Genomic DNA, 13,426 nt, shown 5'->3' with positions numbered 1-13,426 from the left:
CAGGCTTCGTGCATTCTGAAACCTGTATAGTGTCTAACAAAACCTTATTTGAAGGTCCCCATCTCCTCCAGCACTCTGTCATAAGATGAATGCAGGCAGATATGGGTACACTACTGGTGATTTTTTCTGTCTCTCCACCCCCTGCTTTGTTTACATCTAGCCTGATGAAGAATTAAGGAGAACTTGTACAGTACAATAATTTGTGACATTTTGGTTGTGCTAATAAAGGTATAGCCCTAATATGAATGTTGATCTTATCCTGAAGGTGATTGTCACTATTCACTGGAGTATGTCCAACAGATGAGAAAAATGTGAATTTCAAAACATTAACCAATTTTGACTTGGAATGTCAACATGAATGATTGAAGGACTTTTCAGTATATGTCTTTCAACAAGAGGATATTTCAGTTTCAAGGGTATAGGAACAGGAATGTGAGTGGCAGGAATTACTTGCATTATCTGCTGTTGACATTCATTGTTGTAACATATTAATTAACCATATTATGAAAGCATGCCTGCAAATATAGACTACTTCATCAGGTCCATCCATTTATTTTTGAGGAGGTTTTAGCTATCTAGGATTCTCCAGTGGTTATAAAATGTCTTCTGAGAAGACATGTATAGGAGAGAGGTTGCATATGTTCCTTGACTTTCTGATTTGTTAAAAGTTACAGATGAATCTGTAAACCAAGAGGAGACATTTGGTCATGGAGACAGTTCTTTAATTTTTTTAAAGACCTTCCCACTGAAGTGGGACAAGCTTTTCTCTCTTAAATCTCCCAATAAAGTCAAGTTTCTTGCACCAGGGTCTGTGTCTAGAAGAATGTTCTGCAATGTAGATGTAGCCTGAAAGGAGTATAGGAATATGTTCCTCCCCTGTTGCGTGCTGAGGTCCCCCAAAACACCCCTACCCCAATAACTCACACATCACTCATAAATTTTTGTTTAAGGTTTTGGCATAGTTTTGGCCACAACTTTATTAAACATACAAATTGTGAGTGGTTGCTTAGGCATTGGTTATGACTATCTGTCCCCCCGCCTGGGGACAGAACTGACTTCCGGGCACCACCGAAAGACAGTGTGGAGGAACAAGATCAGGGATAACTGGAGCTGCGACACAGACCCTCAGCTTCTCCCCGCATGCTCCCAGGAGCTTACGCGGCCCGCACCCTGCACCAAGGGTTTGGACGAGAGGATGGTAAGCCCCTGAATTCCTTTAACAGAATTCCCATGCAGCAGCAGCATTGGAGGGGCAGGCACAGCCAATCCATACCCCTCCACCAACCAATTTAAACCAATGCCTAACCGCCACAGAGCCTTAGCTCACCGCCAAACCACTCACAAATGCAACCCTTCCTTCAATCCCAAAGCAACCGTAGCCAACCAGGTGTCGTTCCCTATAGGGGAAAGATGTACCCTAAAGGGGGCAGCAGCCTTGAAGGTAATCACAGGGTGCAAAATCACGGAACCACCTGAAGCAAGGACCTATTTTATTTTACTTTATTATTTATTTTATTTTATTTTATTTTCCACTGCCTTATTAACATGCTTTCCGGCCTTTTCGGTGGTAGTTTGTCTAGGCATTGGTTCCCGACTAGCTGCACCTGACCTCAGCAGGGCAGCACTGACGACTGGGCCCCACCATATCGTCAGTACAAGCAAACATTGTGGGGGAGCAATGAATCCCAAAGCAACCGCATCCAGCCAGGTGTTGTACCCCATAGGGGAAAGATGCACCCCATCTGCCCTAAAGAGGGCAACAGCCTTGAAGAAAACAGCAGGGTGCAATATCACAGAGCCACCTAAAGCAAGGACCTATTTTATTTTATTTGTTATTTTATTTTATTTACTTTATTTATTTTATTTTATTTTCCACCGCCATATTAACATGCTTTCTGGCCTGCTCGGTGGTAGTTTGTTTAGGCATTGGTTCCCGACTAGCTGCACCTGACCTCAGCAGGGCAGCACTGACGACTGGGCCCCACCATATCGTCAGTACAAGCAAACATCGTTGGGGAGCAATGAACCAGAATCAGACTCAAGCTCACCCCAAATGCTCCCAGGGACTCTTGCGTGGCCCTACCCCTCGAAAGGGGTTGACAAAAGCATGGCAAATCCTTGGATTCCTTTAATGGAATATCTTTGCACATTGGAGGGGACAGGTGCTCCAACCCCCCCTCCAGATCACCTTGAACCAATGCCTTAAACTATTTTGAGTCCAGGGAGAGCTGCCATCAACTCGAACCAAGCCCTCTTGCATGCAGGAATGCAAACTTATGCTGGAGGAAGACGGCAAATCATTCTCGCCTAGCTGTACCACCAGCACTGCGGGAGGACCTGCACAGGTCACACTTGACCGCACCAAAGGAAGGATCTCCTCCCAAAGCATTCCCCATCTGGACATCCAGTATATGTTCACATGGGCAGGAAGACTGAGATGGCGCCCCAGTCCAGACTCGTCAGCGCGCTTGCCAGCCGAGTGTATGCTATGGCCCAAGTGCGCCCAGCTGCTCCTATGAAAAAAGGAAATAACAGACAAGCATCAGCACAGACATCATTGTGACACTTCCTGATATAACCCTTGTCAGCGTCAGACTTCCAATGACCCGTATTCACAATCCTGTCTGCTGACAGGCCCCCAGTGTGCAGCCTTTGCAGCAGCCCTATTCAGAAGGAATGAGGCGTGTTCAGCGGTAGGCAAGCCGCAGGCCGTAATAACTGGTGCACGACGTAAGCACATTGATGCCTGGCTAACAGGAACCCATATTCATGCACTAGGAGCGGGCCAGCCCCCAGGGGAATGAAAAGCCAAATATTTCTGGTATCCATAACTGGGCAAGGGCCCTCCTCACCTGTAACGGGAAGCCTGATTGTGGCACTCCTGCCCACTAAGTCTGTTTTAGAGTTCCCAACTCCAAAGCTCCAAAGCTCCAAAGCAGATAAGGAAAAGTCCTGAAGCAATAAGCCTCCAGACTCTCAGCCCCGTGCTGGCTCCAACAACCATTTCCCCAACCCTCAGTGCACCAAAATGCAATGGAATACTGAAAGGAATCTCGCCTTGATCTTTTACCAGCAGATAAGCTTTAGCTTGTTGCAGATACTGCATAGGTAAAATTGACCGACTTCCTGCCCACTGTCCTATGAGGTCGGAGCCTATTCCAACCTTCCAAGGCCCTGTGCACTACAAACTTTATACAAGGGTCTCTGAAAATTAAAGCTTCAGTATAACAGACATTGCAGCGGACTGAATTCTTATAGTTATAACAGCATGCCCAATCTGCAGCAGGTGGACCAAATACTGCAGGATCTGCTCAGAGGATGGGGGCCAGTTCATCTGAATGGCCAAGGACTGCCAGCTTAAGGCTAAGAAATCCATCCAGGCCTTCCCATAAGAGCTAAAAGCAGAAAGGGAAATGGAAGCTGCTGCTCTCTGTAATTACTAATTGTTGTCAAAATGCCACAGGTGGTCTGGAAAAGTCTGGCAGTAGCTGAGTGTCTGGAGCCCAGGATCCGAAGCACTCCATCTGAAAATGGGATAGAGTGTCAGTGACATCATTAGAGGATCCCGTAATCAGGAGAGCAGAAAGCACAATATTAAACCTTAAGCGGCGCAGCTCAAAAGCGTGAGCGGAGGGGCGGAGACTCTGCTGGAGCGTGAGGACTGTTTTGCCAAGACGCTCACCACTACCTGGTTATCAGACCAAAAGCAGATCTGATGTTCACTGAACTCCTCGGGCCACATGTGAACTGCTACTACAATGGGGAAAACTCAAGAAAAGTTAGGTCACATGATTGCCTCACCATACCGGGCTTGAGGCCATGGCTTTGCACACCAGCAGCCCCTGAAATAAAAAACCAAAGGGCAAAGATCCAGCAGCATCAGCATGAACCTGAAAATCCCTGTGCAAGTTCCAGGTATCCTGCCATGGCCAACTACTATTGCATACATTTAGGAATTGCAACCATTGCATGAGATCCCATTGCATGTATGAGAAAGGTAAGGGGACCTCAGGCCGCAGGCAGCCTGGCCTAGTGGAAAGGGAAGGGGCGGCCTGGGGCAACCACTCTGCATGCAAGATTAATTAAGTGACCCAGCAAGATCGGATCTGATGAAGCATCACTTGCTACAGAGGAAGTATTACAAAATAACTTCCTTCAAGGCAGACAGCTTCTCCATAGGCAAGTGGTATGTTTTAGCAAACGATATCCATCTGGATCCCTAAATAAAATGGGAATATGGGCAAAAGGTATTGAGGTATTGCTTGCCAGCTTCCAGCCCCTGCTTGGGCAGGGGGCATCTTGTGCTGCCATCATAATACGTAAATTTACAGGGCCGACGCTGGCCAGAACCCCTAAAGAAGTCCCGACAAAGCTGCTGCCGAGCCAGCTTCCTTTTCAGACACACACTCTGTGCAATGCAACTACACACTCCGTGCAATGCAATTACACACTCTGTGCACTGCACACCCTCCATTCAATGCAACTACACACTCCGTGCAATGCACACACACTCTGTGCAATGCAAAAAACACACTCTGTGCAATGCAAAAAAGACACTCTGTGCAATGCAACTACACCCTCCGTGCAATGCACACCCACTCTGTGCAATGCAACTACACACTCCATGCAATGCGCCCACACCCACACACTCTGTGCAATGCAACAACACACTCTGTGCAATGCAACTACACACTCTGTGCACTGCACACCCTCCATTCAATGCAACTACACACTCTGTGCAATGCACATACACTCTATGCAATGCAAAAAACACACTCTGTGCAATGCAACTACACCCTCCGTGCAATGCACACACACTCTGTGCAATGCACACACACTCTGTGCAATGCAACTACACACTCCTTGCAATGCGCCCACACCCACACTCCGTGCAATGCAACAACACACTCCGTGCAATGCAACTACACTCTGTGCAATGCACACACACCCTCCATACAATGCACACAACCTCCGTGCAATGCAAATGCAAATCTCTCATGCAATGCAATGCAAATGCAGCCCGTGCAGCGCTGTGCCCTGCAACGCACAGAGCAAACTGCAATGCGGGCACGCAAAGGTGCTTTCTCCCGCTTGCATATTGCAAACGTGGCGCCTGTTACATCCCTCGCAGTGAGGGAACCACCAAAAGACCCTCGACACTGGACCTAAGTGTCCAGGTAGAGCAATGGGGGAGCATGCAGCTGTCCCATATAGGGACCAATCCTGCAACCTAGGCATTACCGGCACTATGCGCTGACCAGCTGAGCTATCCAGGATGATCCCTAAAGACCCAGGACAGCCTCACCCTGACCCCTGTAGAGGTCCAAGGTGATGTCTGAATCATCATCCCTGCTCCTCTTTGCCCTCCTCCTGGATTGCAGCCTTCAAAAATGCTTCCTTCTGGAAGAAGGCACCTGGGGCGTCCACAAGTCATCCCCTGCAGGAGAGGCAAGCTCTTGAGGCATCTGCAAAAGCCCTGTCATAGTCCGCAAAAACTAAACAATGTAAGGAACCGGTGAAACCAATGCTTCATGGACCACATGGGGACACTATTCAGGCCGAAAACGCTTCCAGGCCATCGAATTCTAGGGCAAAGCCCTAGGATCACATGCTAGGCCAGGCATAAATGTTTCCAGTGAAATAGCAGAGTTGAGGTAGCCCACAGCTTGTCCAGGTACCCCTGCTTGCCCTTTTAGAGGGAAGCACCCCTTCAAGAAACCCAAAGTTCTTTTATCACAAATGGGCCGAACTACCCAGCAAGAGAATAGCCCAAAAGGAGCAATTTGTTTTGTTTTGTTATAACAATGGCTAAGAGGGGGATATGAACCCTGTCTCCAGGTCCTAGTCCTACTCTTTAGCCACTAACCCACAATGGCTCGTCTCTAAAATGGCAGTCGCCACTATCAGGGCAAAACAAACTTAGTGAAAATAAACTTGTTCAGAAACAGCATAGTTCAAGAGCATATACAGAGTGCTCATAGACATTGGAGGCACAGAGAGCCTCTGCCGCCCTGTCTGCCTCAGATATACATTAGCAGCAACTGAGCCTGCAAGCAGGTACATTCTTATAGAGAGGTCAGAGACTTAAAAATTAACTGCTACCTGTAGCAGACTTAGGCTTGGAAGTTATGTGCAGGCCAAATAGGCCTCCCTGCCTCTGCTCTTGAGAATCTTAGTCTCATAGCAATATTAAAGGAACTCAAAATAGTGCTCCCGCCCAAGGCTAGATTAAAATTTGGCCAACAGCGCTGCACACACTCAAATAAAGCCAACCTTCGGGGGTGCTATAAACGAAAGTGATTCCAGCTAAGCTGGGAACAGCCCTGACTAGCCCCACAATTTACAACAGGAGAAATGGGGGAAACCTTTTTTGCGAAAGAAAGCCCCTAACGGGGGCTCTCTCCCTATTGAGAAAGGCAAGCCACAGATACAGGGAGAATCTTCCCACAGGGCAGGGTAAGGGATGGGGTGGGAAATCGAATAGGAAAAAGGGGAATTAAATTATTTAAGGGGCTAAAGAGGATTAAAAGAAGGGGGAAATAAAGAAATGTAACCAGACAATGAGAAGATTGCATCACTGTCCTCCAGACAGTCCAAGTGCTCCATGTGATCCGGTTCCCACATTGAAAGAGAAAGCAGCTTGCTGTGAACCTTGTTTAAATAGCCTGTTCCCACCCCCAAATTGGCAACATCAATTTTATCCCAGCAACTCAAACAGCCAATCCTTGCCAGGCCCCTCTATCTTATACTGCCTGGCAACTATGGGGTGTCTTGCTAGGCCCCATCCGCAACACGTGCTCTCCTTTAGTGAGAACACGCTTTGCCCTATCTGAACCCCCATCTCTGCCTTATTTTGGCTGCTGCAGAGGCAGAATGGTTCTGTCAGCATAACAGGAGAGTTCTGCCAGCACATCTGTCACGCCAGCATCATATCTGGCATTGAACCAGAGAGCACAGCAGGGCTTCTGGCATTTGGTAATAAGTTACATTGGGACTTAGAGACATAGACTGGTTGGAAGGGACCCAGTGGGTCATCTAGCCCAGCCCTCTGCAATGCAGGAATATGCAGCTGTCCCATATGGGGATTGAACCTGTGACCTTGGCATGATTAGCGCTATGCTCTAACCAATTGAGCTATCCAGAAGACCTTATTTCCAAGTATACAATAAGATAAGGACACATAGCTGCCAGCCTATGCACATTTACTTGGGAGTAAGTCCCAATGAATTCAGTGGGACTTATTTCTAAGTAAACATGTATAGCAGATTGAGGAATCTGTGGCCCTACAGATATTGTGGGAGTCCAACCCATGATCATTGGCCGTGTAGCTAGGGCTGATGCGAGTTGTAGTTCAGCAATATCTGGAGGGCTCCCCTTCACCGGCATATAGGATCAGGCTCTTATTGGCACTTAGTCATGTCTGCATTATATATTATATGAATTTTTATGCATTTAGGTTTCTCCCTCCACTGCTGGTAGGAATTATTAGTTCAACATGACCCAACTGATACATAATCAAGGCTGTATTAGATGTACTACAGCATAGCAGAAAGACAGCAATGGTGTTTTAAATTATGCATTGAAGTATTTCTTAAGATGTAAATAAATCTCTAAATTTGCTTGGAATGGGGAATATTTTTCAGAATTCAGCCCTCACAGTATGAGTCACGAGTTGTTGGCATCTGAGTAGGTCTGATCTTTTGTTGGTTGGGAAGGACTTTTCAAGGTATGTCTTTCAACAAGAGGACATTTCAGTTACAAGGATATATCAGTGGGAAATGATAGCCGATTGAGCAGGAAGAATGGTTGTGTGTTCTTTTCTATTAATACTTAGTGCAATAGTCTCTGGGTTATAAAATTTAATGAATGGGCTAATTATTGTTTGGTGCATATCAAGAGGATTTTTTGCTGAGCTACATTGTCTGTGAGAGATTTAAAATGTGAGAAATTTAAAATGCTGCTTTAAGGAGTCTCAGCTAAGACATTTATTCTGCATTTGAAAATAAAATAGGCAATTTCACGCCTGTTAAAATAGCAAGTCCTAACTTGGTGCTCTATTATCTTAGGTACACTGTGCTCTTTGGGAGGTTCTCTAGAGTATAGCAACAATTTTGATATGCTTTACCTTGTTCCTGCAAACACAAAACTGTTGTGTTTTAGCATTTAAATACAACTTTTAATCATAAAAAAATCACAAAATGATTTACTGTGATTGAAGGAGTGAGTGAGAAACTTAAAAAAGAAATGTATGGATTAGGTAAAGGTAAAGGGACCCCTGACCGTTAAGTCCAGTTGCGGATGACTCTGGGGTTGCAGTGCTCATCTTGCTTTTGTCCGCAGACAGCTTCCAGGTCATGTGGCCAGCATGGCTAAGCTGCTTCTGGCGAACCAGAGCAGCATACAGAAACGCTGTTTACCTTCTCGCCTGAGCGGTACCTATTTATCTACTTGCACTTTGCTGTGCTTTTGAACTGCTAGGTTGGCAGGAGCAGGGACCGAGCAATGGGAGCTCACCCCGTCGCGGGGATTCGAACTGCCGAGCTTCTGATCGGCAAGCCCTAGAAATGTATGGATTAGTTGACTTCATTTACTTACATTTGGATGTATATATTTAAACTTTCTCACAATAGAGTTGCAATGAAAAGAGTACAGAATGGGAGAACTGTACATACTAAAGTCCATAATTTGATATGGTTGGAAGATGATAGGAAGTGTTAATATGGACACTGGCATTATGACGTGGTGCAATGTCTTTTTCCCCACTATTTTGACAGCATTATGGCTTAGATAAGTACGTACCTCACATGATTCTGCTAACTAGAATCCCTTCTTGCCTTCGGCAAAGGAAGGAAGAAAATGTTGACGCAACATATAAATTATTGCATTCATGAATTATTTCCTTGTCATCTGGATTACTGTGTAGACAAAATTGAGATAGGGTTAGTAAATATGTATTACTAAAGGAAACAAACCACAGGAACAGGAATGTGCATGTAAGTTATTTCTTGCTAGTGTTGCATGATAAATGTAAGACCCAAAGAGCACCTGAAACTGCTCTCCAAAGTCTTAAGCAAAGCTGTTTCCTGTCATCTACTGAATTCGGTGCAACTCTTGCACACAACTTGTTTTATTCCATGGAGTTAGGTCCGTTCCCCAGTGAAGAGGGTTTATTATTATTATTATTATTATTATTATTATTATTATTATTATTACCAGTGGAAAGATTTTAATATTGAATCTGTGAGCTTGGATGATGTCTCTCAAAGCTATTGCTCTGTCCTTGCATACATCATTGTTCTCTGAAAAATTAGTCCTTCACCACAGCACTAACCTCACTCCTCAAAGCACAGAGAATGGCAATGAATGCTAGGTGCCACAAGAGGGGGCTGAAGTGCAGCATAGGCTTGAAGGAAGTAGATTTATTAAGTGTATTCCCAGCAGAAACCTCACCTTTTGACTAGGGCTAAGATTGGCAAATATGGTCAGTGCTGGAGTACAGTTTAGAAAGAGAAGCTGCTTCTAAATTGCATGGTTGTGTTACATTCAGAAAACATCATTTGCATTTCATTTTCTTGAAGCTGGTAGATCATCTGGTGGCTATTTTGCACATTAATATACAGTAAATCATATGTAAACAGACCTACACCTTCTGTGGTAAGCGGTTCATGGGAAGTACAGAAGTGGCTGAGTCAGAGTTAGTCAGCCACCCCATGCCACGCTCACTTTCCTGGGAAAAAGACCAAACAATAGTTTTGGTTGGCTGTGGGGAACTTTGAAAGGTAGGGTTTAAAATGTGTGTGGGGAAAACAATAGTAAGCTTTATATATATAATTATCATTAGTTTCCAAGCTATTTTTATTACTAGAAGACTAATCTCGGCACTGGCAAACCACCAGCTTTCAAAATCACCTTATTGTTCATAACAAGATTTTGCTGATTGCACTTCAGCCGTGTTACTCAGTTTCTATTAAGCTAGGAAAATCCTCATCAGCTCCAATCATCTGGTGAGGGAAAGTCTGAACAAAGAGGCATCTAAAATGGTCAAGGGCATGAAGCAATCTTGTCCTATACATCCATCTTTGCACCATATTTTAGTTTCTTTTAAAAAATGAAAATGCTTGGATCACTTTTGTGTAGAAAATGTGCAGCGTGGTGTACCGTGAAACAGCAGAGAATATGAAAACTCTCATCCCACACATTATTTACTATAGTTTGTTATTATTATTTGTTTCATTTCTATACAGCTTTATGTTTTTAAGGGGAAAAAATAGTTGGATTTTGCTTTTGTTCTTGCATTAGACTTCAGCTTTACACTATAACAATAATTAAGGGGCTGTGTCCAATGTTAGTTCTTCTTAACCTCTGCTTAAAAACTGCCAACTAATTTTAATCCATTAATTTTAATGTACCTACTCTGAGTAAAACTTAACATTGGACACAACCCAATGTCTTTTACACCTCTTGTTTAAATCCCCCGCTTTAAAATGCTTTGTACTCATTGACAGTCACCCTTGATTTCCTTTGCCCTTCATCAGCAAAAGACAAGCTGAACCCAAAGGCCAGAATACAGGCTATAAAGAAGCCTTGCCCTGGTTCTCTCCAGATGTTGTCAAACCATAGCTGTCAACTTACAGATTTGAAAATAAGGGACCAGCAGCCTTGAAAATAAGGGACCAGCAGCCAAAATAAGGGACCTGCAGCCTCACCTGTTCCAGGCACTTCCTGTCCTCCTGCAGTCTGGTCAAATTCATGCTGGTAGCTTCGAGAACACTGTCCAACCAACTTTGTAACCAGAGGTTCAACTGAATAGAATCTGAATCACATGCACCACAAGGCCTATGCAGCCTCAGCTTAAGATGGCTCCCCGGCCTGGCTTTGCACTGCAAAGTTTGCAGCAGCACGTGCAACAAAATGGCGTCCAGCATTCAAAAAACCCCTCAGCTTGCATTAACTAGCCACACACAAGGCATGCAAGCTCCACCCCCCAGTCATTCTTAGACTTCTTATTGGGTGAGCAACACAGCCAAGCAACACAGTTGGAGCCTCCCTCCTCCCTGGCCGGCAGGGAGGGAGGGAGAGGAGCTGCTTCCTTTGAAATCTGAGGGACATCATTTAAGGGACATTTAAGGGACATCCATCAATAAGGGACAGCAGCGGGACATGGCTCTGAAATAAGGGACTGTCCCTTCAAATAAGGGACACTTGTCAAACTACAGCTACCATCATCTCACCCTAACCTTTGGCCATGCTGGCTACAGCTGATGTGAGTGGGGGTTCAACCGAATCCGGAGGACATCATTATTATTATTTGTTCATTTCTATACAGCTTTATGTTTTTAAGGAAAAAAATAGTTGGATCTTTACAGAAGCAGATTTTAAAATTGTTTGTGTGTTTCCTGCCTGGGGTTCCTTTGGTAACAAGAGTGTGATATAAATTAAACAAACAAACAAACAAACAAACAAACAAACAAACAAACATTTTGTTTCCTACAAATTGGGGCCTTCAGGGCAGCATTGCCTTACTGTTAATTTTAACCTACAAAGGTTTACTTATTATTGTGAACACAGAATTATAGACACCAGAAGAAGTTGGAATGTAAACAATGTATGATTTGACCCTCTATAAGAAGCCCTTAAAAAGAAGTTGTGAGCAGACAAGATAACTATGTTATTGTGTGGCCAATATAAATACTGCAAATTAATAATTTTTTAAAGGAAGTAAAATTGTACAGCAAATTGTGCAACACCCTAACCATCTGCTTTTGCTGAAGGCTGGTTGCTCTTTATGCTGAAATAGTTATCAGATTAGTGCTGCTTTCCTAAATATGTCTAATCTCATTTGATTCAAGCAACCAGGAGTGAAAGACCAATCTAGCAAATGTACATTTCCTGGACAAAGCTTATTTAGCAATTTATCATGATAGCTTCACCATTTAATTAGCTAAGAGGAATGAGTGGGAACTGAACTGGGTGACAGAATCAGAAGTTCTTAAGTTTTGATCTGAAAAGCACCTGCTATGTTTCTATCTGCAGTACTGTCTATCTGCACAAACAGTAGGGATAGTTTGTGCACAGGGCTGACGTAAGACCCACAAAATGCCCCCTGCCAGGGAAGAATGAGTATGTGAAGATCTACATCAGGAACAGGGGTGGGAGGAGACAAGCAGTGTCTTCTATTATCTGAGAGACAGTTTTAGAGGTAGCATTGGGAGGGTGGCTGCTGAGGCAGCGGCAGATCTAAAGATTTGCATTCCTTGGCAGATTTGCATTTCTTGGATGTCAGATCTGCTGCTCCTGTGGATCCTGCCACCTGAGGTGGCCACCTTGCCTTGCCTCATGGGTGGGCCGGCCCTGTTTGTGCATAACTATGCATGTCAACCATGTAAGAACAAGGGAATTTAGGGGCATTGCAAACATTATACAGAGACAAGTGTGGGTTTGCCACCAAGTTACCCAGTGCCCCTTGACAAGTGCATTTGTACGACACACGTATTTGCAAACACATGTTGTCCCATTACCACTTAACTACTTTAGGTGTATCTTTAAGAGACTTTCCCAGTATGTGCCTAAGAAATCTACAATGCAATCTGATACATGCTTCTTCAGAAGCAAGCCCCATTGAGTTCAATGGGACTCACTGCCAGGGATAGAAAAGCTGTGGTATTCCAGATGTTATAGGACTACAGCTCCTATAACCCCTGACCATTTTCCATTCTGGCTGGGTCTGATGGGAGTTGGAGTCCAACAACATCTGGTGAGCCACTGGTTCCCCATCCTGACTGCACACGATTGCAACCTTCATGCTCAAACTATGTGTACTAATTACAGTGTTGCTTCATCAAGAGATGGGCATTTCTTTTGTTCGGTCTTTCTTCTTGCTATGAAGTTACAAGAGCCACTGTGTACTTTCCTATGTATTTAGGAAAATTCCAGGAAGCATGAGATCATGGATAGCTTCTGATATCTTTTCATAGTTCAGAGGAAACTAGCACTAGCAAGAACACTCCATGGAAAACATACTACCAGCTTGTAAAATGCAAGCCATTTGAAACAAAACAGTTAGTTTGTCAAGATGACACCTTGCTTAGATTCAAGAGACAAGGTTAGCCCCTGGGCTCCTGGACTTGTGCATGGACCTTTCATACTGTATGGTGGTATTCAGGTTCCCTGACATAGTTATCTTTTGGGGGGGATTTGATCTTTACTGAACATGGTGAGGTAGAGTTATATTGTACCATAACAGTAATTTGTAACTTTACAAATACAGTGGTACCTCAGGTTAAGAACTTTATTCGTTCTGGAGGTCCATTCTTAACCTGAAACTGTTCTTAACCTGAGATACCACTTTAGCTAATGGGGCCTCCCACTGCCACCATGCGATTTCTGTTCTCATCCTGAAGCAAAGTTCTTAACTCTAGGTACTATT

Source organism: Podarcis filfolensis, assembly GCF_964270895.1.
Source record: "Podarcis filfolensis genome assembly, chromosome: 6".
NCBI classification, from domain to species: Eukaryota; Metazoa; Chordata; class Lepidosauria; order Squamata; family Lacertidae; genus Podarcis; species Podarcis filfolensis.
Note: the sequence above shows the minus strand (reverse complement) of the source record.